The sequence below is a fragment of the Leptosomus discolor genome, unplaced genomic scaffold (assembly GCF_034619465.1).
Source record: "Leptosomus discolor isolate bLepDis1 unplaced genomic scaffold, bLepDis1.hap2 HAP2_SCAFFOLD_104, whole genome shotgun sequence".
Lineage (NCBI taxonomy): Eukaryota > Metazoa > Chordata > Aves > Leptosomiformes > Leptosomidae > Leptosomus > Leptosomus discolor.
In genome coordinates this window covers 12,128-37,008 of record NW_028237901.1, presented here as the reverse complement: position 1 = coordinate 37,008, position 24,881 = coordinate 12,128, and the positions used below count along the sequence as shown (strand labels likewise).

The window sequence follows — 24,881 nt, the reverse complement described above, 5'->3', positions numbered from 1 at the left end:
TTAAGCTCGCTCACATAAATCAGTGAGGCTTTAGAATTATCTCTTGTTTTATTTTGTTTTGTGGTTTTGTTTGGATTTTTTTAAACACAACTTTTCCTGTGTCCCTTGAAACAACTCTCCTGGTAGAGGTGGAGGGAGAAGGACTGGGAAGAGTCATGGCTCAGGGGTGACGTAGCCAGGCACGCTGCTGGATGCAAACTCTAACGGACTGAGGCCCGTCGACTGCAATTAGACAGCCCAAACTGCTACAGCCCCCAAAGGTGTTCCTGGTGCTTCTGAGTGTGGCTGTGCTCGAGGCAGGAGTGTTCGGCCTTCCTGTGAACCGCCAGTTGAGCCCTGTGTTTGAGGGTGCTGTAACAGTGGGTAGTATGATGACTTGGGGAACTTTTCTGCCCAGTTGGAATCCCACAACTTTGCAAAGGCAGTAACTTTTGTAATTACGTCTTTTTTTACGAGGTGCTTGGTGGACGAGGAGAATCTGAGCCTGGAAAGCTGTGGCTGAGCAACCCCGAGACGATACTTACGGACTGGTCCCACGTGTGGGATTGGAGAGACGGGAGCAGGTCAGTTAGCAAACACCTCCATCTCGGGGGGACATGAAACAAGCTTTTTTTGGCAATGAAGGGGTATAGAAATGGCTAGCTTCATCTAACTAGAGACAGGCTGATTCAAAGTGTGAAAGAGTCTCCTCAAAAACAAAGAACCCTGAAGTAGTGGAGAACTTTCTGTGCTTCAGAAGGTTTGGTTAAAATTTAGGCACTCACGAATAAGAACCTCTAAATACCTATAGCCTGTGCACGTAAATACAACGTAGGCAGAGAAGTTTCTTGGAAAAGCTTTACACCTCTACCGTGCTTTACCAGTTCAGCAGTGTCAGCAACTGGGGATTTTAAAAGCTCTGATTCTCAGATCAGAGTTCACGGTACAGGTTTCTAGGTGTGCGCTGTGTGTTTTATTCTGGCAGAAGAACAGGCCTGTATGCTGTGACCCCTGCGGTACCTTGTGGGTGTAGCTATCAGTACACCTTCAAGGTGAAAAGTGTGTGTATGTCCAGAGAACCCAGTTATTTCCAGGCCCACCCAGTTTCCTGGAGGATGGTGAGGACTGTGCAAGGACTGAGCTGTGAACGGAAGGAGTTTGCCATCAGCTGAAGTAAAGGTCTGCGGGGTTGTTTTGTGATTAGGAAAGATAATTGGCTGCTGGTCTTCCAGTTCCTCGAGCCCCTTGCTTCTGTCAGGAAAAAGGGCAGCTCTCTGGTACAAGACCAGTTGTGCTGGTGGGTTGCTGGGGAGGTGTTCAAACCAGGGCTCGCTTGCCAAGGGCAGCGTCAGGTGGTGAAGAGGGAGACCCCCGGGTCCGAGTTGCCGGGGCCAGGAGCAGCAGTCGGTCTCTGCCCAGACTTCTGGAATGCCGTGGGGACAGGTTTGCTCGTGCCAGGCTGGGGTCTGTTAGATACAGCCTACGCTCAGCCACGGGGAGTGGAATTTCGGGGTGGGATTACTGTGCAGCACAGGGGGGCACAAATTCCTGTGTTTTCATCTCCCCCTTTAGCGTAAGACTTAAGTTTTTATACGGTGCTGACTCAGCAGCCTATTTCAGCAGCTTAGAATTAGGAAAGGTTGTTTCACAATTAAAGCCACTGAATTTCGTGCTGCTAGTCAGAAGCTGGAGATGTGAAGTAATTCAAATTCAGATGTTTCATGTGGCTGTAAATGATTCCTGGGTTGTCACCTGGGGGGTCAGTCTGTGGGCGCGGGGGTGGAGGCGGCACAGCAGGAGGTGTGTTCCTGCGGGGCGGGTGGCGAAGGGGTGAGCGTGCGAGGGGAGACCTCTGGGCGTAGTCACAAGGGAGACTTGTGCAGGACTTGCAAAGTGGGGGTTTTATGGTGGTCCTACGCTAGCGTGGTACAAACTGCCTACAACGGCGGGCACTGGTGCTGCGCTGCAGAAGGGAACGTCCTAACCCCTGGCCCGTGTTGCCCCCGAGACTTCCTCATGTCACATCCCGCTTCTTCGTTGCCCCTTCTCCATGGGCTCAGGGTTACAGTCTTCCTGTGTCTCAAGTGTGTTTCTGACCGTCAGAACAAATTTCTAACGAGTTTAATATTTAGGAAAATGAATGTAATACTTATTGTAGTTTACTCATGCATTAATTACCGAGTTGGAAAAAAACCCGTGTTCTTTGAGATGTGAGCCGTGTTCAGCGTCCTTGTTGTGATCCATTTTATACTCACGTTGTGTAATGCTGACCTTGGGGATGAAGGTATTTCTGCGTGTTTTATTGACTTACATCTTGAAAGTGAGGTGTTGATATGTACGTTAGATGTTAGGCAGGACAAAAACATAATAAAAAAGCACAGTAATGGTATCTTTCCTCTCACCCAGTTATTATGGTAGAGCAAGTTTTTTTTGTTGGGGCTTTTGTTGTTGGTGGTGGTGGGTTGGGTTTTTTTGTATTTAGAATGGTCTGTCTGTTCCTGTTTAGACACAGAGGCATGTGAGATGTTAAAGCTGTTGTGACCTGATGCATCTACAGCTCCAAATTAAGTGGATGAGTGGGTTAATTGATACAATATTGAAACAGAGGAGCCTATTTTATTGTAGTTCTGATTTTGCATACATACGAGATATGATGTAATAATATTTATGCAATGCATGAGTAACTATTCATTATTAAAAACTGTAGAGCCTGAGGTTGTCTGGCAGGTATCAGGCTTTCTGTGTGTGAGGTTAACTCCTTCAGGCTCATTTTCTTTTAAGAAAATGTTTAGGCTCTGCCATATCACGAATGCGGCATCACAAAGTAAACAGTGAAGTAGTTTAGTTGTCCAGCTGTTAGAAACACAGTAGGAAATCCCTGGCTTCTCAAGCCGTAAACTGTGATATGAGTTTGCATAATACAGGCGTTTCTAATTTGTCTTGGTTAGAGAAGACATTTCGCTATAGTCTGCAAAGGAAGTGTGATTTGGCCATTTTCTATCTGTTTCCATGTGAAACTTTTTAATGGCTTTTTTTGCTTTCTATACCTTTAGTGATGATTGCTAATAAGCTTCAAGAACTTCTTATTACATCTGTGTTTTTTTTTTTTTTTTAAAAAAAAAAGGAGATAAATGTAATTCTGTCTCTTTTCAGAGGTGTTGGACCCACGCAGTCATTGTCAGAAGTCCTGTAGGTGACTTCAGAGAGGCACCTATCCAATTATTTGCTTGAGGGTTGAAATACAGAACGAAATCAAGTGTAATCGCCTGTGTCTACGCTGACATTTTCTTTGAGGAGAAAGAAATAGCAGAAACAACTTCTAACCTGCTGTACAAGAGAGCAGAGTGTCCTTCCTGTTTGGCTCGCAGGCAGCGCGATGCTTGTCTTCCCTGGAGTTGGTAGGGATCAGAACGACCCTTTCTCACGGGGTCTGACGTGCGTGTCTTGCCTGCAGGAAGGCGCTCAGCTGCCGGGCTGCCTGCCTGCCAGCCACCCACCCTGCCTGTACAGGCTGCTGCTCCTGTGGCGTGGGGAGCTCTGCACCAGCCTCCGTCTGCGTCAGGCTGGGTGTCCAGGCTGGGCAGCTGCTGGGGAGTCAGGGTCAGCGCAGGCTCCTCGTTCCGCCTGCGCAGTGAAGGGGCGGATGGGCACGTGGAAGCGGCTGATGCGGATGTTCAGAAGCCGAACGTCCAGCAGCGCTGCAGCTCGTGGCTAGTGCCAGCTGTGGGCGCTGGCTCTGAAGCTGCCTACCTAGTCTTTCTGCCTCTTCTTCTGGAGGGGTTGTGCTCAGCGAGGTGTATGAACAAGGCCTGCCAGTGTTCTTCTCTCTGAGGGCTTTTGTGTGCTCCTGTGCTCAGCCATCGGTTTGTAAAGGTTTGCTGGTACAATCTAGGAAGTTAAAGTGGTTTGTGCTGTGGTGGTTGGGGGAAGTGAAACCCTGACTTTTAATTGAAAATGGTGGAAGGATCAGCTCCTCGAATGGACTGTGCTGGCACTAAGGTTTGACAACTTCTGTAGGTCTTCTGAAGGAGAAATCTCGTTGCATTTGGCAAGACTATGGGCGTCATCTCTTGATGTCCTGCATCTTTACGTAGTAAGAGCTTGAAAGGCAAGGCATCAAACTTTTGTTTGAACCCAAAAATCCGCCTACGATTTTCTGTTGTTCTGTAAAATACAGAGAGTAAAATTTTGACTACAGTAGCAAAGTGAAGTGAAGCACCACTAGAATTCATGTTTGAATGCATCTTAGCTGGTTGAGCCGTTTTATTCCATTTTAGCCCTTCGGTGCTTGGAGCAGACTGGCTTGTCTGTTGACACAGTGACTTGGACAAAAGTGTAATTTCAGAAATGCTGTAACGCTGCCATGGTGGTAATACAATGAAAGCAGGGTTAAATTCATGCTTTGAGGTGTAAGGTTGTCGGTATTATTCGATGCGGTAGTCTTTGTATCTCTAAAGGAGTCTCACAATGTTGCTGCTTATATATAGAAACAATAGCTTGTAATTCACTAGACAATGCTGAAGTATGAAACAAAATTTCGTTACCTTCTAAGGCAGTATTTCCTTTCAACACACCAAAAAAACCCTTTGAGAAATTGCAAGGCCTGTTTATTAGAGAAAAATCATAATGAAAATGGGGTTTTCTGTTTACATACGGCCTTTTGTTTAGTTGGTGATTCTTGAATTGTTCTTGTTGCTAACTTGGGGTGTATGGAGGTATCAAAGTTTTGATTTATTTCCTACCAGCTCTTGGCCATTTCAAGCTCTTGAGTCTTTCCTCAAGATTTCCGTGACTGCTTCAAAATGAGTATGTGACTGTTCAGTTGGGCGTTTCTGTCAGGTGCTTATTCAACTGCAGGAAGACAGAACCAAGTTGTAAATCCAGCCGTAAAGAAATCAGGGGGAGACTAGATGTCATGTTAGGGGAGACATTAACAAACGAGCCGACGTTGCTAAATTATTGCTTTGCTTAACAAGCCTGAGTGCAAAGCATCTGAGGACACTGAGAGTAAACAGCATACAAGATACCTGTTGGGGTGTGATGAGTGTTGTAAAACAGATAGGTGAAGTGTTTTTAAAAATCAGAATTCTGATTTGGGTGTGATTTGAGGCTGCTACGTGACAAATTTTACAGAAATAGGTACACATTTTAAAATTGCATTTGAAGGGTGTTAGTCTGAGAAATGTGTGTTCAGTTGACAGGAGGGCCTTTGGAGAAGGCAGATTAGGAATTTACCTAAAACAAAGCAACGTATAATTTGAGGAATATTATAACTGCTGTCCTTAACTGCCACCTTATATATTTGTCTCTTTTTGAAGGGTTTTGTATTTTACATTATGAAATCACTGATCCAAGAATGAATCTTACTTCAGGGCAGCACAAACACTCAGCCAAAGAGGAGGATGTTCTGAAGTCACTCTTGCGTGCTTTTGATGGCGAGTTTTTCTGAGGCTAGGTGTGATTCAGAGTAGGGGTTTGCAGTCAGCAAAATCTGAATGCATTTCAGGTAGGTGTCTAAGTTTGGTGGCTTCTCCTTGGTTTTCTGAGAGGGGAAAAAAGCAGAGGCAAGTGCTCCAGCTCTAGTCTGGCTCCCTTCTAGCAGCAGTAGCTCTGGTCTGGCTCAGTGAGGGGGCCTGCTTCTCTTCTTTCCTCTGTTCTTCCCTTCCCTCCCCTGGCTGGGCTGTGTATCTGATGCCATCCAAGTGTCTGTCTCTCCTCCACTGCTGCTCACTTGAGAAGGAATGAGCTCATGGCAGGAACTCGCTGCTTTCTACACTCAGCGCGGGAGTAACTTTTCATTTCCCGCAGTGCTCCTGCCCCGTAGCCTCCTTGGTTCACTGTCCCAGTGCTCACGGCCCGGCATCGTTCCAGTTGCCGTCACTTCCCGTGTTCCGTTTTTCAGAAGTGGGCACTTCTTGTCACCAGCCTTCCAGTCCCTTCTGCGGTTTCATAGGGAGGGGCTGAGGCTGCAAAGCGGATACAGGCATTGTGGTGCGGCTTATGCCTCTGCCTTCCTTTCTCACACCCTCTCCCAAACTACCCCAGCATCCAGCTCCGGACAGGGGGTTATTCTGCGGGCTGCAGCGTGGCCTCGCAGATTGTCGGCATCGTACAGTGTAGCTCCGCTTCCAGCACACCATTTCTGCGCCTCGCACGGGCAGGCTTCTCGTGCTTCTGAAGAGCTCTTTGGAAAATAGCCTCCTGTCCTTTTGTTTCTTTTTTTTCCTCCAGAGGTTTATAGCTTCTGTGAGCTGTGAATAGGGCTGGAGTAGGACTGAGGAATTGGAGACCGTGTAGTTATTCTGAGATTGTTTTCAGTGTTGGAATTTTGTCAGTGATGAGATGGGAGGTCATTAGCCTCTACCTTCCCTGGTTCTTAAAAGGATGTGTTGTCTGGTGTGTCGTGGGGGTGTTTTTTGGAGAACCTTCTCCTTTTTTGAGGCGTTTGTTCCATACTTTGTATAGATTGCCTGCTGAGTTGTTTGAGCAATGAGAGGCTGCCTGAATAGACTGCGAGATTCAGCTCTGCTGGCATGAAACTCGTTCAGTAGCAAATTTAGTACCCATCTATGGTACCGTATATACAGCTTGCTTTAGTTCTGTTTCTTGAATAAACCTTAAAATACTGTGAGAAAATCGATGTTCTAGAATGCAGATATTGCTTTCATAACCGTTCTTCGGTTTGCCACTGTGGGTCACCTCTTGATCAAGTCACTGAATATAGTTGTGCTTTTGTAATTCAACCAAAAAAACACATGTATAACTGACACTGCATGCTTAGAACTCCATCAGCTGCAGACTTCAAAGCGTTTCACAAAGTAGCTGCATCTATACTGGGTCTAACATATAACTTGGGACTGATGTTTATGATCAGTGCCCCTGGAAGCAGGCTAACAGCTTATGTCTCTCAGCTACAACTTCCAGTTCTGTCACATACTTCTTAAGGGTGCTCTTTGGCTGCTTGTTGAAACATCTTCTTTTTCAGGGTGTAAAGTGAACCTCCTCAAAATAACATGCTGGCCTGAAAACAGTTGTCTGTCTTATGTTGTCTCTCTCTGTACAGCCTGTTTGTGTGTCCGGGTGAACACAGTCGCATCCAAATGGTGTGGAAAGGTTGCCAAGTAGCTGTCTTGAAGTTGATGACCCTGCAGCTGTAAAAGTTACTGGCAGGTTTTGGCGCTGTTAGTGAAAACTGATTTAGATTTGAAAAGCAGAAGAAAAGAAAGAGATTAACTCCAGAGCCCATGTCAGCTTGGGTTTGTTCCTCAGTGACAGGTTCTTTTCCTGAAACTTGCAGAGAAAGTAGGAGCAGACCCTGCTTATTTCCATCCCAGTTGTGCCTCTGTGCTGTTTGCTGCCTAAACCAGTGTGTGCTACAGCAAGGCTGTATGTCCTGTTTCAGGTGCAATATCAGTACGCGGTACCCAGTGGGAATGTTGAAAGGGCTGTGGGATGTTGCAGCTAATCCATAATGCTTGGCATGGCTCCTCAGGGGAGGTTTGCAATACAAGTTTTCTGAGTTGTGTATGATGAGATGTACAATGAGTCTTTCCTTTTGTGTTTGAAACTGCCGAGGTGGGTTTCTGTGTAGCACAGTTCTGGTTAAGCAGTGGGAACTGGAAACTGATTCGGGCCTCACTTCTGCGGGTCCTGCCTTCAGATCAGTAATGAACACGTTTTTATTGCTGCCACCCCTATTATATTTGTCATCCAGTGGAGGAGGTTGTTTTCTGGAGTTCTCGATACAGCAGCTTTTGTATTTCCTTTTAAAAAGCTGTATGTTTAACCTAGCTAAAATGTTACAAAAGACTTTCATCACAGGTGAATCTTCCTTCATGTTCTTGTGTGGTTTTATCCATCGACCGTTAAGCAAACGGCTTTGTGGCATTCACATTTGTAAGCAGTGAAACCTGGTGTGCTGTCTGTGGGAAACTGAGAGAGATTACAGGCAGTTTCTTACATTGAGGTAAAATGAAGCTGGTTTTATAAATACTTGGTATCAAATATTTGGATTTTTGAGCTGTTTGAATTAGCTTTGTAATACTGAGGCTTAATCATCTTTACTGTTAGGTGTAAATAGCAGCAGGAAAACCAACCCAGTTCTGCTGCGAGTATTATCTCCTCCTCTGTTTCCTACCACAGAAGTGGGTTTTTTACCCTCAGATTAATGTTCAGGTTGGAAGGGACCTCTAGAGATCATTTAGTTGGTCCAGGCGCCCTGCTCCCATCAGGGTCACCTAGACCAGCTCCAGGGATGGAAACGCCACAACCTGTCTGGGTAAGTTCCAGTGTTTGACCACCCTCACAGAAAAACAAAACAAACAGCAAGGAGCGGGGGGGAAGAAAGAAACCAAACCCACCCCAAACTTCCTTTTTAAGTTTCTTGTGTTTCCAGTTGTGCCTGTTGCCTCTTGTCCGTTCACTGGGCACCACTTGGGTGAGTCAGACCCACTCTTTTTTACTGCTTCCCATCAGGTTTTTATACGCATCAATAAGATTCTTTCCCGCCGCCCCCAGTCCTTCTTGAGGCTACAAAATCCTGGCTCACACAGCCTTCCCTTGTATGCCTGATGCTCCAAGCCCTTAATTAAGGGCTCCAGTATGTCCGTGTTTGCCTTGTACTGGGGAGCCTAGACCTGGGCCCAGCACTCCAGATGTGTCTCACCAGTGCTGAGCAGAGGGAAAGGGTCACGTCCCTCGACCTGCTGGTGCTCTTCCTAATGCAGCCCGGGACACTGTTGGCCGCCTTTGTGGCCGAGGCGCGTTGCTGGCTGCTTCACCCAGGACCCCGGGTCCTGTTCTGCAGAGCTGCTTTCCAGACAGTCTGCCTCCAGCCCGCAGTGAGGGACGGGGTTATTCCTCCCCGCGTGAGGACTTTGCATTTCCCCTTGTAGGGCTTCAGGAGATTCCTCTCTGCCCGTTTCTCCGGCCTGCCGAGGTCCTGCTGAATGTCAGCGCAACCCTCTGGTGTGTAAGGCACTCCTCCAAATGTTATCATCTGCAGACCTGCTGAGGGTACACCTGTTCGCTGTCCAGGCCGTTAATGAAGGTGTTCAGCAATATTGCCCTCAGTATTGACCTCTGGAGCACCACTAGTGACTGGCCTCTGTGTTGCATTACCACAAGGCTGCTTCTCCTCACTTCAGTTTCATTTCTCTCTCTGCTGCATAACAGCCAAATCTGGTTTAGAGCTCTCCAGGGTGTGTTTTGTTGTTACCTCTTCCTTTTTTTAACATGCCGTCCTCTGGGGTGAACGTGTACGCGCTGCATTTCATTTCTGATTACAGCAAGGCTTGTTTTGTAGCTTTTAGAAAACTTTTATGTAGATATCTTGGGTATGGTATGACTAAAGTAATAGTGACAAATCCTGAGTCTGTATTTTCTGATTTTTGATGGTATGTATTACCTGAACAGAAAACACAGGAATGATCTAAAATAACTGAATATAAGTCGTCATTTGACTAAGAAGGTGTTCTGTACCAGAAATACAGTTTTAAATTGTCCCATGTTTTCTTTACTTCAGAAGAGTGGCATATGTTGTGCATAAAGTAATTTAACTTGCCATGGTAATTCAGGTCATTCTTTATTATGTTCTTTTTTAATGGATGGTTCTTAAGGAATTTGTGCATTCACATGTATGTTTGTGAACCTGCAATGCCCATGCAGAGATGGATTTAGTACCTTTACAGTCTAGATTTCTGTTTTGAGTCTGATGCCTGAAACACCCCCAAAACCCACCAACAAAACCGCCCACCATAGGATAGATGGGAAGAACAGACTAAAGCTCTGCTAAGCATTTAGAGGTTGTGCCAGCATGTCAGGTTTTGGTGAGCTTGTGTTCTTATGCCAGCAGTTGGAAACCTAATCAAGGAAATACATAGTCGTTTTTAACCACGGCTATATTAAAGATGAAAGACTTAAGAACAGAAACGAGTTGTTTTAGACAGTGTAATGGTGGATAGTCCTCACTCCAAAAGAATTCTGTTCTCTATAAAAGGAGGAATTAAAAGGTGTAGGAAGAGTGATATGTTACGAAAACAGATGGCATGGCAATATTGTTAGTCGTCGTTTTGAAGTGGGATTTTGTAGGAGGGATTGCCCGAGTGGACAAACAGGAGGAGGGGAGGATGTGTTGAAAGGAAGGCTGGGAGTGGAAAGGGAGATGCAGAGCATGTGAGGTGAGCTGGGGGGGAGGGTGGGGGTGGCTGGAGGAAGAGAGTGCTGAGAGCCAGGGCTGCAGAAAATGCTAAGTGGGAGTTGCAACAACAGGGACCAGTGATCCAAGGTGCTCCCTTTTGGTTTCGCTTGCTTTGGTTCACGGGGCTGACTCATCCCCTGGAATTTCTTATCTCCAGACTTGTGGAAGTAGATGAAGTGTTAGGTGAGGTTGATTGCTCTGTGCAGTGGGAGAGGAGAGAAGGAGAACAAAGTCCCCCTGGCTGAGAAGTGTCCAAGAGGTGTTGAACATAGTGGAGAACTACAGTGTTCTCGTGAGCACTGTGCAGTTTGTGAGCACGTTTTGTGTTGCCTGCTTTCGTGAAAATTTGGACGGTTATTTTTAGGTTAAGGGACGTGAAAATGTAAATAAAATGAATTCCAGATATCTAGTGTTCATCTTGCCCGTGTATCAGCAGAAATAAACTAAAACCAGCCAGACTTCAAGCCTGACTGCAGGGTGATGCGTGCACAAGAAAATACTTTTGCTGGCGGAGAAAGCTTGGTGGAGCTGCCTAATCTAGGTGCCTATGTGGCAGATTTAAAAAACAGAACAAAACACAAACACAGTGAGAAACAGGTCACTTCTTCAACTGATCATCTCTTCTTTCGGCTCAGGAGGCTTTCTGTAGCCTGTTTGTTTGTCATGTTCTTCAGTTGCTTCCATAAATACCTTACTTGTTTTGTGGGAGCTTGAGTTGTTGAAAGACAACCTTAGCAACATCTGATTCTTTCCAAGATAGTCTTCGGCTTTTTCAGAATGTCATTCTCTTGTGGAAACCACTAGCAATGCGATATTTTAATTTTATTAATAATCTGGTTTCTGTCAATAGTCATCTGTCTCGTAGTAAACCATTTAATTTCACTGGATGTTTGAATTCTGTAGTTTCTAAAGGTTGAGCGGTTCGATTTTTTTACTTGTAGTACCCTCATGACCAGGGACTTGGTATTTTGATAGCAGAACATTGACGGCGAGAGGCCGAAGCTTATACATTTGACAATAAATTGTGGAGATAAAATGGTGATGGAAAAGTAACAGTAGATCAGAGTGGCGTTGGCCAAAGACCCTTTAGTAAGAAGTTGGTTTAGGAGAAACCTTGGCGACTAAGATTGCAGCGTAATGCTTTTATTTATCTGAAGATAGATAATTTGGTGTAGAAGGGTCAGGAGAAGCACAAGTAATGCTTAAAACTGAGTAGTACAAAACTTTGGCCGTTTTTACAGCTGCTTTGCAGCAGCCATCAGTTGAAACTGGAAGCTTGGTCATACAGGTGAATCTGCACCTGCCTCGAAGGTGGATGGCTGAGTTTTCAAATCCAGTAGCTTGCATTATTTTTCTTTTATGTTTCGTTAATAATCCTAGATGTTTCGTGGTGTGCAATAGTGAACAGGAGTTTCCTAGTGCGAGGGTTTGATGCAGCAGCCGTCACACGGCGTAAATGTTGCTTTCTGAAGCCGTCTGATTTCATTGGGCTTGTTTGGACAAAGGCACGGTGTGGCTATTTGTGAGTGCCTTTAGACTAGAAAGTCACTTAGAATTGTGGGGCAGGGGGAAGCAGAGGGGAAAGCCTGATGCGATTTATTTGCTGAGCTGAGGAGGGCTGGGGGGTGTTTTGGTTCGGGTTTTTTCTTCGGGAGGTCGACTCAGTGTGTTGTCCTCAAATGACTGAGTTCTTTGTTAGCACTAATGGAGGTTTGAGCTGTTCTGGAGCTGAAAGTAGTTTACTGTTTCAGAGTATTTTGTGAGCTGCCTGTGGATGCTGCGATGAGTAACTAAAGAAGGGCAGGGGATTTTCTACGAGTTGTGTGTCCTGAAATGCTGCACACACTGAAGCTCTGCAGAGGAATTCTGCTGTTTCAGCTCCTCAAACCAGGGTACTGCTAGCACTAGAGGTAGTGTATTCATGTGAGGATTATGTTCTGGAGTTGTCTGTGTTAACAGAGACCTTGATCCCTGGCTATTGACCAGTAGCAGCCACAATAACAGGATGAATGTGTCCAAAATGTCACCTTTAAATATTTTTGTTAGCTTGCCGTTGTTGTAGGAAATCATGTATTAGATCTATCTTTTTGTTTTAAGACAGTTTCTTAATAGTTGAGACATGATTAAAATTTCAAGGGGCAATCCTTCCGTTGGGTGCAAGGAAGTTTGTCAGGAGATGATCTGCCTGGTCTGGCTCCATAACATCGAGAACGTGGTTTTTCGAAAGTATAGAATGATCACAATTCCTATAAAATCAGTGTGTGTCTGGCTGCCTCCAGGAGTTCCACCCTTAATCCTTTTTTCCTAGAAATACGCTACAAATGTTTTAGTTTTTCTAATGCATAATTGTCAAGGAGAGTTACTTATTTGTAGGAGAGAAGCAGCAGAACCCACGGTCTCATTTGTGAGTCGTGTATGGGCTTAAGTTTTTAGTTCTTCAGGATGGTAACTTTGAAGTGATTGCTGTTGTTCATGCAGTCATAACTTCAGGGTTTTGTCTCCCCCACAACTCCCCAGTTCATGTCCTGAACAGAGTTTTGTACCTCAAGACCTGAAAACCTCCTAATAGCAAGAGTAATCAAAAGGCTTGCCGTGTCAAACCACTGCCCTTTTAAGCAATATCTCTGTTGTTGGGTGCTTTTACTGGAGTTATTTGAAATTGGATTAAACTCTCGCCAGAGGATGATTCCTTCACGTTGGCCTTTCCAGACTGTGTTCAGATTGAAAGCTGAGAATTGTGTGCAGAACCTTTGCAAAGGCTCTTGATTTTTTTCTTGCTTTTAATTCTACTCCTGCAAAGAAATTGTTTTCAGTGTTTATCGCCCATACAGACTGCCTGACTGCATTTGTGTCTGAGTGCCACGTATGCAGTTAGCAAATGATTTTAAAAAATTTAAAATATTTGAGCAATTCTTAATTTGGTATTTTAGATGTGGAATATAGAGCGAGGGATTGGATGACCTGTACAGGGTCGCAAGGGATTTGAAGGGGGTTTCGTCCTCCTTTTCTTGCCTTTAGGTGCCTTAATCACAAGACCATCATTTAAGATACCAGTGTGCAGCAGTGCTTCTAAGAAACCCTCACCAGATCTGTGCCTTTGTGCTGTAACGCCGTGTGCAGATTTGTACAGCTAAACTGATGGGCAATAGGCTGGAAACAGGCGCTGTAGAATTGCATTGAAAAGTCGTCAAACCAAAGGTGTTATTAAAAGGTTGTATTTTGAGGGGAGCCAAAGATGTCCGTGTTCATCAATTTCAGCTTGATTTCATTAAAGTTTATGCTTTTTTCATCATGTGTTAAGAACAACTTTGAGTATTCTTCCACAGGAAGGCTGAGTCCTACAGCTATTTAATTGTGTTAAATTGTGTTAATATTCACTTACACACACAGCTAGATCCAGCGTGTCTGTCACCAACAGCATCAATGAAAGGGCCCTCTATATTCAGAATCACAAGGCTCTTTCCTCCAAGGACTGTGTAAATCTTAGCTGTGAATGCTGCTGGCCATGAGGTCCAAAATGTTGCGTGTCTCTCTTTGGAGTGTGTAGCAGCTCAGGAAACAACAGCAGCTTCTGGACCAGCAGTCCTAAGAGACCCTTTATGGAGAAGATTCTGGGGAGTCCAGATTTTCCAACTTCCATCTGAAGAGACACCAATATGGACTTTGAAAAAGAGGATCATGATAATGTCATCATCAACAGTGGGCAAATCTCAGTACAACCCAGAGAATCAGTTGCAGACTCATCTACTTTTTGCAACAATTACACGTAAAGTTCTCTGCAGTTGCAGGAATGGCTGGTGATTCTCACAATTACTCCCTCTCTCTGCTGGTGGCATGGTGCACTCTGTGTCTTTTGACCTTTAATTAGAGGTCTCGCAGTTTATTAGAGGATACTGTGAAATGTCTGTCCACAGTGCACGGTCAGAGGGTACTCCTGGAATAAAATTCCTCCCTGAGTTGTCTGTGTTTGGTAAGGAATGGCTGTGATGACTGAAGCAACCCTGTCTCATCTTTAGTTCCTTGTTCCTGAATTGTCAAAACCACCAGTGCCTGGGAAGCTTGGCTGGCTTTCTCCTGCAGTCCTTTCTGCTTCTTGCTTCAGGCTGTGCTTGGTTTGGAAGACAGCCCTAGAAAACACAGGGCTTCTGGTTCAGTGAAGGAAATGGACCTTCTATTTCCCACCTGAAGTCTGTCCATTCCTAAACCCAATACTCCAGTCCTTCACTTGAGTCTTGATGGGCAAGATCTTATCAGCTGGGGAATTCCCTGGGGATTTCCTGCCCGCCCACCCCAGCATGAGCAGTGTCTCAGTGCTCTCAACAAGCAGTGTGGTGAGGGCTGGTTGTAAACCACAGGGGTTAAGTGGCGTATCAGATCATGGGCGGTGAGAAACTGCCGCATGTGTGTGGTCTTCCCGATTCACACTCAAGTGTTTTTCCAAAAGAAACCCCAACAAACCAACACAAAAAACTTTTTCTAAATCTTGAATTCCAGGTAAAGGTTTGACCTGGACATCATGTGAAATCACAGTGGTGCTTGGTAGACAGTCCTTTTCGCGTCTCTGGGATTTCATATATTCTGAATGCAAAGGGACCTCAGGCCACTGTGGGTTTTCTTAAACTAAACATCCCACAAGTGTGAGCAAGTGCATTCTGACAATAGCCTAAACCAACAACAGAGCTCAAGGCAGAGAGAGGGTAAGCCTCTTAGGAGAGAGTGACATCTACAGCCTCGTTTATATGATATAATCCCCTACTGCCTTAAGACTGGCCTGAGTTGAAAACTCTAGTCCAGAATTGGACTTTGCAGAATTTATAATGGATGATAACATGACTTGGATCACAAACTTGCTCCTGAGCTCCAACTAAAAGAGTAGCCACATTTTCTGCTAGGTGTTGCAAAAATGTATAAGAAGAATCAGGCCTGTTCAAAAGTCCTTGCAGTAAGAGTATACACAAAGGAGAAGGGAACTTGTCTTAGCCCCAGGATTTGCAAAGGGAACTGGGAGAGGCTAAGTGACTTGCCCAAGGTCATGCAGGGATTTTTTGGCACATCAGCAAACTGAACCCAGCCCTCTTATGTCCCAGTCTAACATTTTAAGCACAAAACCATCGTTTTTCCAGAAGAAGCAGCTGTCAGATTAAAAAGCAAAGGGTTTTTTTTGTTTGTTTTATTCTCTTTTTTTTTCCCCTTTTCTTCCCACATTTGATGTACAGGAAAGAACAAATTAGCTCATTTAAAAACAACTGGAATTTTCACCCCAACTTGAGCATATTTTTCCAGATTCAAAGCCATTTGCTCAATATTTTTGTTTCTTAATCTTATTTTCTATGAACATGAGACTCTCTTCCTCCCAGAACCGCCTGTGCCTATGAGGGCCAAACCACCACTTGAAAGGCTATTCCTGAAGTATCTGGGGCCCGTCCAGAGCTGGGGAACACTGAAAAACTTGCAGAGAACCTTGGCTTCTCACCCTTTGTTGGCATATCAAGGCAATCTGCAGAGAACCCATTCCAGAAAAAAGGTTTAGGTTGCAGATGGGTGATAGAGAGACCTTTGAATAACCTCAGGACTTTGGTGGCTTGAAGAAAATGGAAGCTGACTCCAAACCCATTTCTGGTGTGGTGTTTGGTTTGGCAAAAACAAAGTCTGATTGATGAGGTTTGGCGAAACTGAGTCTCCGGTTTTGTAGCCAATCTCTGCTTCAAGAGATCGTCAGTTCTTGGGTGTGCTTCCACACATTTGAATTTCCTCACTGCTTGGAGCCTCCAGCAAAAACAGAAATAGCCAGCAGGTCCTTCTGTGAGCATTCAGAATCAAAATACAAAGTCAAGAGTGGTACAGTCTTTTCTAGTTCTATGCAGCCGTGGAATCAGATCAATGAATGTTGTACTAAACAGAGCACTTGCTCTTACGTCTTAGGACAGAAACAGAAAGTCATCTTTATTCTTTCATTGTCCTTCATCCTGGACTTTATAAGACACTCTTTTCTTTTGGGAGGTCTGTGAGTGTTGGGCAGGATGGTGCTCATAGGTAAAAGTGACAACTGTGTTGTAACTTCTTTGGAGAAGTATGCTCTGGACTTGTTCACCAGGGACACGCATCAGATCCCAATCCATATGGACGGGCTTCTGCTGTTTCAGTTTCTGGCCTATTCACTCTGTATATCTGTGCTGGGATTGGTAACCAAGGCGTCAGTTGTGTTGACAAGCTGTTGTCAATGAAGAAAACACATGGCTTTTTCTGGCCCACATGAAGGATGTGTTGGTTGTAACCCACGTGAGTCATTGTACTGGATATGATCTTCACCCCTCAGACAACTTGTGCTAAAATACTGAAATAGCTGGAATTGTAAAAATGGCTCTGAAAAGCCCCAGTTCTGATGTGAGGAATGTTTCTTCTGGAGTCAATATTGCCAAGGAAGCACGTGAGAAGACTTTTCAGAGGTCTCCGTTGCAGCCCGGCAGGAGAGAATGGAAGGATCAAGGTGTCTTAGTTTTGTGGAAGCTTCCTGCAGGGTCCTTGCTGTCCTGCAGGTAGGGCACAAAAGTATCTTTATGCCTGTAGAGTCTGAGCAGTCTCCAGCAATTCCTGTTTTAGGGCCCTTAACTGGTACTGATGATCTGCATCTAAACTTATCCTGGTTTGCTTTTTTTTTTGTTATCTTGAAGTCCATTTGTCAGGGCTTTCAGTCCCATTAGAAACCTTTAGATTTCCTCTGTACTTGAAGTGTGCATTTTTGCAGAATCCCGCCTTGCTACTGAAGTTATGAGTTTGGTTTTTCCCTTTCTGTTAATAATTGCAAAGAAATGCACTCATGGAAATCTGCTAAGCACAAAGTTTCAGAACTGAGCATTGCTGTTTACTTTCAAGCACCATCAAATGCTTACAATTTCTATGAGAATGAATTTCCTGAACAGTGTCTTTCCTGGAAGTTCCTGACCCCATTCAAGGTCTTCCTCTGCTTATTTATCTGTTGTTAATCTCCTGTGGTTTCTTTTCTGGACTTGGCTTGTCTCACAGCTAATCCAGGTTCTCCATGACAAAATAACCCTGTCTACTACTTCTTCCTTCTGGCATGGCTCTCCATGAAGTTTCTTCTTCCCTTCCTGCAATGTGTACCTTTCCTATAACCTGACATCTCTTTCACTCTTCCCATTGCTACAAAATCTTCCTCTGCAAGTAAGTAAAAGATCAGGCTCTTCTGGTTGTAATCACCTCCTTAGCATGTTCATTGTCATCATTAAATCCTCCTTGCTATTCCCAGACTGATGGATGCTTCTTGGCCAAGGTTAATAAACACCAACAAAGAACCATTCACAGCACAGCAGTAACAATTTGGTAGTAACTTCACTAACACAAATGGAATCCATGAGCATGGATTGGTTTCCTGGAGGAGTGTAGCCCAGCATGAGGAGTATCCCATGTGCATGTGCAGGAGGATGTACACTGAGTGAACGCATGCTCCAGCCATAGCTAGGTGCTTCTGGCATTTGGAGAATTTGATTTGGGACTGTCCCTGCCCTGTGCTGGGTAATTGGATCTCCTACTCCAGCCAGTTCCCTCGCAGCATGTCCACTTTAGCACTGTCCTCCCAGCTGCTGCCTTAGCTCCACAACCCTTCCTTTGTCTGTTGATCATTGCCCATCCCACTCCCTGCCTCTCTGTGGAGGATCACTGCTCACTGTGAAGTGGAAACTTCTTTCTCCCCCGTTCCTGGCTATTCTTCATCTGCTTAAACAGTCTCCATGAAGTAGGGCCTGTTTCCACCTTTGGTTTTGAACACTACCTGTAAAAATGAGATTTTTTTTTTCGTTGTCTGCAGATAGGCCTTTCAATAAACATGTAAGTAAGGACTGAAAAACACATTAAAAAAAAATCACATTAATAAAAATGAATCAGTGGATTCCCAAATTCCGATGAGATAAGCAGATGCTGTTTTAAACAGAGACAATACCCTGTGTTAGCTGCGGCCCTGAAAGTAGCAGCCCAAGTCCAAGCACAGACTTCACAGGTGTCTACTGCTTTTGTCAGACTATTCTTTCACCCGCCCAAGTTTTAAAGCTTTCAGAAGAGGATTGCTTGAGGTTTTCCTCTTGCCAACCCGTCTGTAGCCAGAAAGTCAGTGGGAGACAGAGAGACCCATAAAAGGTAACAGCTAAATAAGTAACATGCAGAAATTCCTCACACTCACCTCTCTATTGGCAAGGGAAGATGCAGCTGACACGGATTAGCTGAGCATGAGTTTAGAGAGAGGCTGGATGCAAAGGCCTCTAGACTTCTTTTAACCCTAAAAGCTTTGGAGGTAATTAACAAACCCCAAAACTAATTCAACCGATCCATCTCTGTGTTTTCTTGACTCTTTCAAGTGAGGACCTGTTGCTGTTGGTTTTTTTCTGCTCCCAGGAGAAAATTTCTGAATAACTAACAGTACTCAGAAGATCTTGTTTCTTCTTGGTCTCTTGTAATAGCCTCAGTGGGCTTCTCTCTACAACATTATGTCACTCATTGCAGTGTACAGGAAACAGAAAAAATGCTATCTTTATTTCTGCAGTCTTTGCCTTAGGGCTAGGTTAAACTGAAGTCACATGAACTTGCAGGGTGAAAGAAAGGAATAGGATGGAAAACACACCCCTGTTCTCTTCTCTTCCTCCTTGCAGCAGAGGGAGAAAAAGTTTTGTTTCCACGTGGAAGATTTTTCAGATGTTTATTTCTCGGGAGTGAATTGGAGCTTAGGAAAAGCTTAGTTCACTTCCCCAGATCAGCTGCAATTCTCTAGTGCGACTTTGTCCACTAGAGCCTGGGGTAACTCGGCTCTCTCATGTGCATAGTTCAAGTTCTGTCATCTCTAGGTAGAATAATTTTAGTTATTAAATTCATGCGTTCCAGAATCCAGCAAATTCCTCTGTCTTCTCCAATTCCTATACATCTTCCAGAACCAAATGGTGCTTTAACTCTTCCTACCCTTCCTAGCAGCCTTGGCTGCACCTGCTAGAAGCAGAGATCTTGAGTGCATAAAATCCCTCTCTATATGCAGACAGCTCTGCTTGAACGGTTATCTTTATTGCAGGCAAAGGATGAAGAATAAAGTGTTGTCCTCTGTGCTCTGCTGAATGTAGGAGTCTTTCTGTCATTTTGCCAAGCCTGGAGAAAAAAAGCTAAGTTCTGCAACTCAAGGGAACAAATTATGTTTAGCTGGAAATTTTGGATTCCCTGGGGCAAATGATCTCTTCTTTCTCATTTCACCCAGCTTTAAAATGGGAGTAACACACCTTATCCACGTAGAATGGAGATGTATGACTCCATAGCAGAGAGGAGGAGTTTGTGCCTGCTAACTGAATAAATATGTAGATTCAAAACTATTCACAGATACTCTAAGAAACCTTTTTGAGGATGTACAACTGGACAGATCATGGAGTAGTCAAACTTGTCAAGATTCTGTTTTTGGAAAAGGGTCACCCTTGTTAGCTGTCACCCATGCTGTAGGCTTATGAAGTGTCTGAAATAGCCAATGATTCAGGTGAATCAGTGAGGACATTGCATTGATGACATTCACAGGGAGTTGAAATTGCCCAGTCTTTCACTTTGAGAAACCTCCCAGGGTCCTAGCTGGCCCATACAGAAGACAAGCAGTTTTTACAGTCTAAAACTCCAGAGTTACATTTTATGTGCTTTAGAAAAATTATAAAGGAGCCACAGCCCCATGCTGCAGTGTACATAACATGTATGATGGGCTGGAAAAAAATTTCTTTTCTACAGTTAGTATTGTACGGGGATGTTTATCCCTTTGCTTGAATCATCCAGCCATCTTAAAGCAAACCTATCAGGAGAGGTGGGCTGTCAGAACTCCCTGTTGTAGCAATTTCTATGTCTGTCTTGGAGTGGAGGAACCTGAAGCATCAAAGTGTCTACCTTAATAAATTGCAGGAGAGTTTAGAGCATAAGCTGAATTCTGAAAAGCAATGACACGATTAGCAAGCTTCCAAGAATTATCTCATAATCATTGCCACACACATGCAGACTGCTCTCTGATTACATGACTAAATAACACAAATTAAACCTGTCTTTTTCTAATATGTCTAGTCATATTTTTTCTTTCGATCTGTGAAGGGTAATCACCCATTAGTCCAGCCAAACTGCAGCTCAAAAGAAATGCTCTCGGCCTTGTTTGCTCTTTCTAGTGTTGATAAATGGATCAGTGTCACTGTGGTTAGCTATGTTCCCTTCTTTTGCCCTGTTAAAAGTACAGTCAATTTGAGCTGGGGTCTACTAACAGGGACTGGAAACAGCAACAAAACAAAAGCTACCTCATCGCTGACCAACACTTGCATTAAGCAAATAGTGTTACTTTGTAGTGTAGCATTGCTGATGGTTAGGATTGCCACTGCACTTGTTCTTGCTTTGTCTCCTATTCAAATCTGGACTTTTGTGTCCTGCAGCAAGGATACCTCCTTGACCATTCTCCTGGGACCACTTAGCCCACTGGAGTGGAGGATTTCTAGGGAAAGTGGCATTTTTGCTAGCAGATCCATGAAGCATATGAAGGATTAAACCGGCCTCTCTGTGAAAATGTGAACTGTCTGTGATACATGTGTTTTGTGGAGAAACAAACCAACTTGAGCCTATTAGCTGTCTACTTTTTGTGTAGGTAGTGGAACTAACCCCACAGCTACAATGATACTATCATTAACGAAATAAGCAAGGAGAGATTTGTGGGGAGAGATGACATTGCTGGTTAAAGCAAAAGATAAGAAGCAAAGAGAAGGCATTTTTTTGGCCTGAAACTGAAGAAGCAACATTCCAGATAATAAAGATGGGGGAAACTTGCTTTGCAGCTTGAACTGAATTGTGTTAATCAGCTTGATATTTGTTGAGAAAAAGGTATTTGGTGCCTATGGAAATGAAAAGTACATTATCAAAAGTAGTAAGTTCAATAATTTCTGTGTCATAGAGACAGATGGCAAGAGCTTCAGCTATAGTGTAGGGAAAATTGTGATATAAAACCAGCATCTCTATTGTGCTCTGGTTTTTAGGATGAAGTAGGGTTAGGAATTTGACATCCAAAGCTCATCTTTTGAAGATGTTTTGTGGAATGCCTTTGAAGATCAAGACTAAGAAGTCAAACAGAGAGTGGTTATATTGTGAGAAACGTTCTCCCACCGGCTGTTTCTGTCTTTTGCAGAGTGTCTGCATGAAAATGTTGTGGTGTACAGTAGTTGATGGGTTTCACCCACATACTTTCCATGGGGGCATTTTGTGCTTTGGATAGAATAGATCACGTTCTGGAATGAGTACATGTAGGATGGAAAGCTTTGATGGTTTCTTTTGGATGGGAATGGGACTCTTATTCTATGGGGTATGTACATGTGTCAGCAAGTTTTAAATCTATTGCTTTGGCATGCATGGCCCTACTCCACTTGGGATATGTTTGCCATGAGAAATTTTGCTTCTACTAAAGTATTTGGTGGGGCAAGGGCAATTTGGAAAGTTCAAAGGGAAACTTTGAGGACAATTTCTTTCAAATGATCATCTGCTAGCAAAGGCGGTAGTTTCAGGATGTTCTGGACAAGTTCCAATCTAGCATGAAATGTGATAGCTAAGTGTGCTGTTAATAGGTTTTTTCTTTTTATATTGTAGTGCGTTTTACATATGTTCTTCAGGAGGCTCATTTACATCTGTGATGTCTGTCTCTGGAGGAGCAGCAGCCTTGTTTGCTGAATGTTTTGTGGCTGGTACCAGGGTTATCAAGAATATTCTCCTCACCGCCAATCTGATATTCTCTGGAGGTTTGGCTGCATATTACACATTTCAGGGAGCGTTTTGGATGGCTGCTATGTTTCTAGTGGCAGGTGTGCTGGTCCTTGTTTATTTCTATCTCTAAGGTTGTTTGTAGGCTGCTATTTTCAAGGTGAGGTTGGTGTCTAGGAAGTATCCAAAGACAACTTGATGGTTTGTGACCTACGAATGGGTGTCGGGAACACCAGAAACGCAGCCCAGATAGAAGGATATTATTGAATATATGCAAACCACAATTCTCCTGAGAGCACAGGTCAAGGCCCACGATATCACCTTTGCCCCTCAGAAAGGTTTCAGTCACCAGTTTCCCTGCCCACAAGGCTGCACTTCTACAACAACAACAAAAAAAGAGACTTTCAAATTAATTCATTAAACAGTCATGAACAAAAACTTAGTAATAAATCAGTCCTGGTAAGAAAGCCACCTTGTGTTTAGTGCACCTGTCATGGTCTACAGACCTACCATACACAGTCAGCCAAATCACTCCCTCTGGTAAGCAATGGTCCCAAGGCATATCATAAATATCACTCAGGTAAAGGCTATGTGGAAAATGCAGCTGTGGACAGCTCCAGGGAGGCTGGATCAGTAGCACAGCTGGTCAAAAAGGGTGGAGAAGGGGGAAAAGGTGGCAAATATCTGCCTTCAATTTGGTTTCTGTCTGATGTTGTGAATTTATGCTTTTCAAAATGGTCTGACTGCCTCTGGGCAATAGCTCCCAAAATTGTGTTTTTATGCAATATGTGGTTAGGAAGTTGTAGTAATCGCAGTACTAAATGCCCAGCACTTCACCCGCAGGGAAAGAAAGCAAATGCATTGATGTGAGAGCTGTATGGAACTGACAGACAAGGCAGAAACTGCAAACCACTGTTCTGAAACTTGTTTTCTGCTTTTTAGGCACCGAAATGATCCATTGTGCTAAATGGTAGTTTTGTCTACTTTTATGTTCTTACAGAAAACATTTAGAAGTGCAATAGGTTCTGCCAGAACCATGAGTTTGGATCTAAACCTCCCTTAAATGAACTCAAATCATTTCCAGAAGTTTACTCTCAAAAGACAACTGACATGAAATGACAGCATCATACCTGAAAATTAAAGGTGAGCCATTCGAGCACATTTAACAACTTCATGGTGACATTCATTTGTTTTCTCCTGGTGTACTCATGGACAACTCACATCTGGAACATGGAAACTGGTACCAGTCAACAGCAACAAAGATCTCTCATTTTAATTTCTCTCTCTCATTTTATTCTTCTGCAGGTGGTTCTAGAGTTTAGACCTGGCAGTGGAATCTAGAGGGCATTTGTACCAAACAAAATTATTCCCAACTGATTTTTTTTGCCGTTACTGAAAGTGAAATTGGATTGCTATCTATTTTATTGGAGGCCATGGTGCTGGGACCAAAAGATCTTTGAGCATAAAGAGCGCTAAAATTAAAATAACCGTATGGGTGAGCTTGGTTGGAGCTGAAAGCTATGAGTATTTCTTTGTGAATCAGATTTAAAAGGCCACTCTGGATGAACATCCTGCACTGAAAAACCCTTTCCTGTTTTAGTAACAACTCTGAAAAAGCAATAAAGAAGCAATTTAAAGCACCCGTTGCATTTGTATTGGCTTTTCACAAAATGGATTTTCACTTGTATATCTTAACTGCTCTAGAGGTTTAAACTAGGACACTTTGTGTGGTACATTTCATTCCTAATTTATAGTCAGGTTCATTTTCTGGCTATTGTGCTGTTTACTCTAGATTATAAACATGTAAGTTTTTCTTCTCTCTCTCAAAGCAATATATTCCACAGAGAATAAAGCTCTGACAGCCTCAATCATTCAAAAATATGCAGCATCACCCAAAAATCATGACTTTGACTGAAATTCACAACATCTTAATACTAAAGATAACAATAATGAAATTATTTTTATAGTGTATAATTCGAGTTTTGAACCATTACGTTGCCCTGAGGGTACATACTTGCAAGAGTTTCTATGTGACTACGAGAATAAAAATATAGGGGGTTCTTTACTTGTATTTCTCTCTTAATTGATTGTTTCCAGAAAAAGATTTTTTTCTAATTTTTTTTTCTCCTTTGTTTTTTTTTAACAAGGACTCAATATTGCTAATATTCATGAAGGAATGACAATTTATAACACTGACTTTTAATTCAACATGTGTATCCCTTGCTCTTATCAGGGTGAGTGGTATTTTTGAGCCTTCTGGTTTGCCATTTTCCCTTTGTGTCTTCAGAAAGCCAGCATGTGAAAATCTCTCTTTCTGAGTAGGGTAACACCACACACTCCCTGACTTTGACAATCAAAGTGGTTTAAGGAAATGTGCAAATTCTTTTCTTTATTGCAAATTATATCTAGGGCCTAATATATCTGGCAGAATTTATTTGAAGGACCCTCTATGTAATAATAAGCTTGAGAAGGGCAACTTCATAAAAAGCTAGAGAAGTAACTTGTGCTACCTTGCGGGAAAAAAGAAATTACACCATGGTGACATGGCCCCAAGGGTGGCTATTTTTGTGGTTCTTCTCCAGATGGCAGAGATTATTCTTCACATGGTCCCTGAGGTTCTGCTGCCTGTTGTCTGCCTTTTCCTGCTGGACTTATGCTTTCCTGCACCTCCTCTTCCCAGCCTACTCTGTCCACGGCTTCTTCCACCACAGGTTTGAAATGACATGTTCAGCTGCAAGGTCAGATTCCTCTCTTTCTGAAGCAGCTCAAAAAATGCACCAGCAGTGTGAAAAAACTTTATCCACAGGCTGAGGTAACTTGCAAGAATAAAGCTACTGTGGTCAATTCACCATAAATAATTTTCAGCCATAGCTCTTTTGCTGCTTCTCGTCTTAAGGGCAATAAATCAAAATAGAAATTTGAGTCCAGAGCGCTTTCTTCTTGCCAGAAAGACATG

General features: G+C 43.6%; 1 long non-coding RNA gene across 1 annotated transcript; it reads left to right on the top strand.

Moving 5' to 3' along the window:
* The first annotated feature begins 527 nt into the window (after positions 1-527).
* Positions 528-23,431, top strand: LOC147412467 (uncharacterized). The gene is made up of 3 exons (XR_015184203.1): positions 528-563; positions 22,926-23,068; positions 23,231-23,431. It is a non-coding gene; the product is annotated as an uncharacterized LOC147412467 (long non-coding RNA).
* The last annotated feature ends 1,450 nt before the right edge of the window (positions 23,432-24,881 follow it).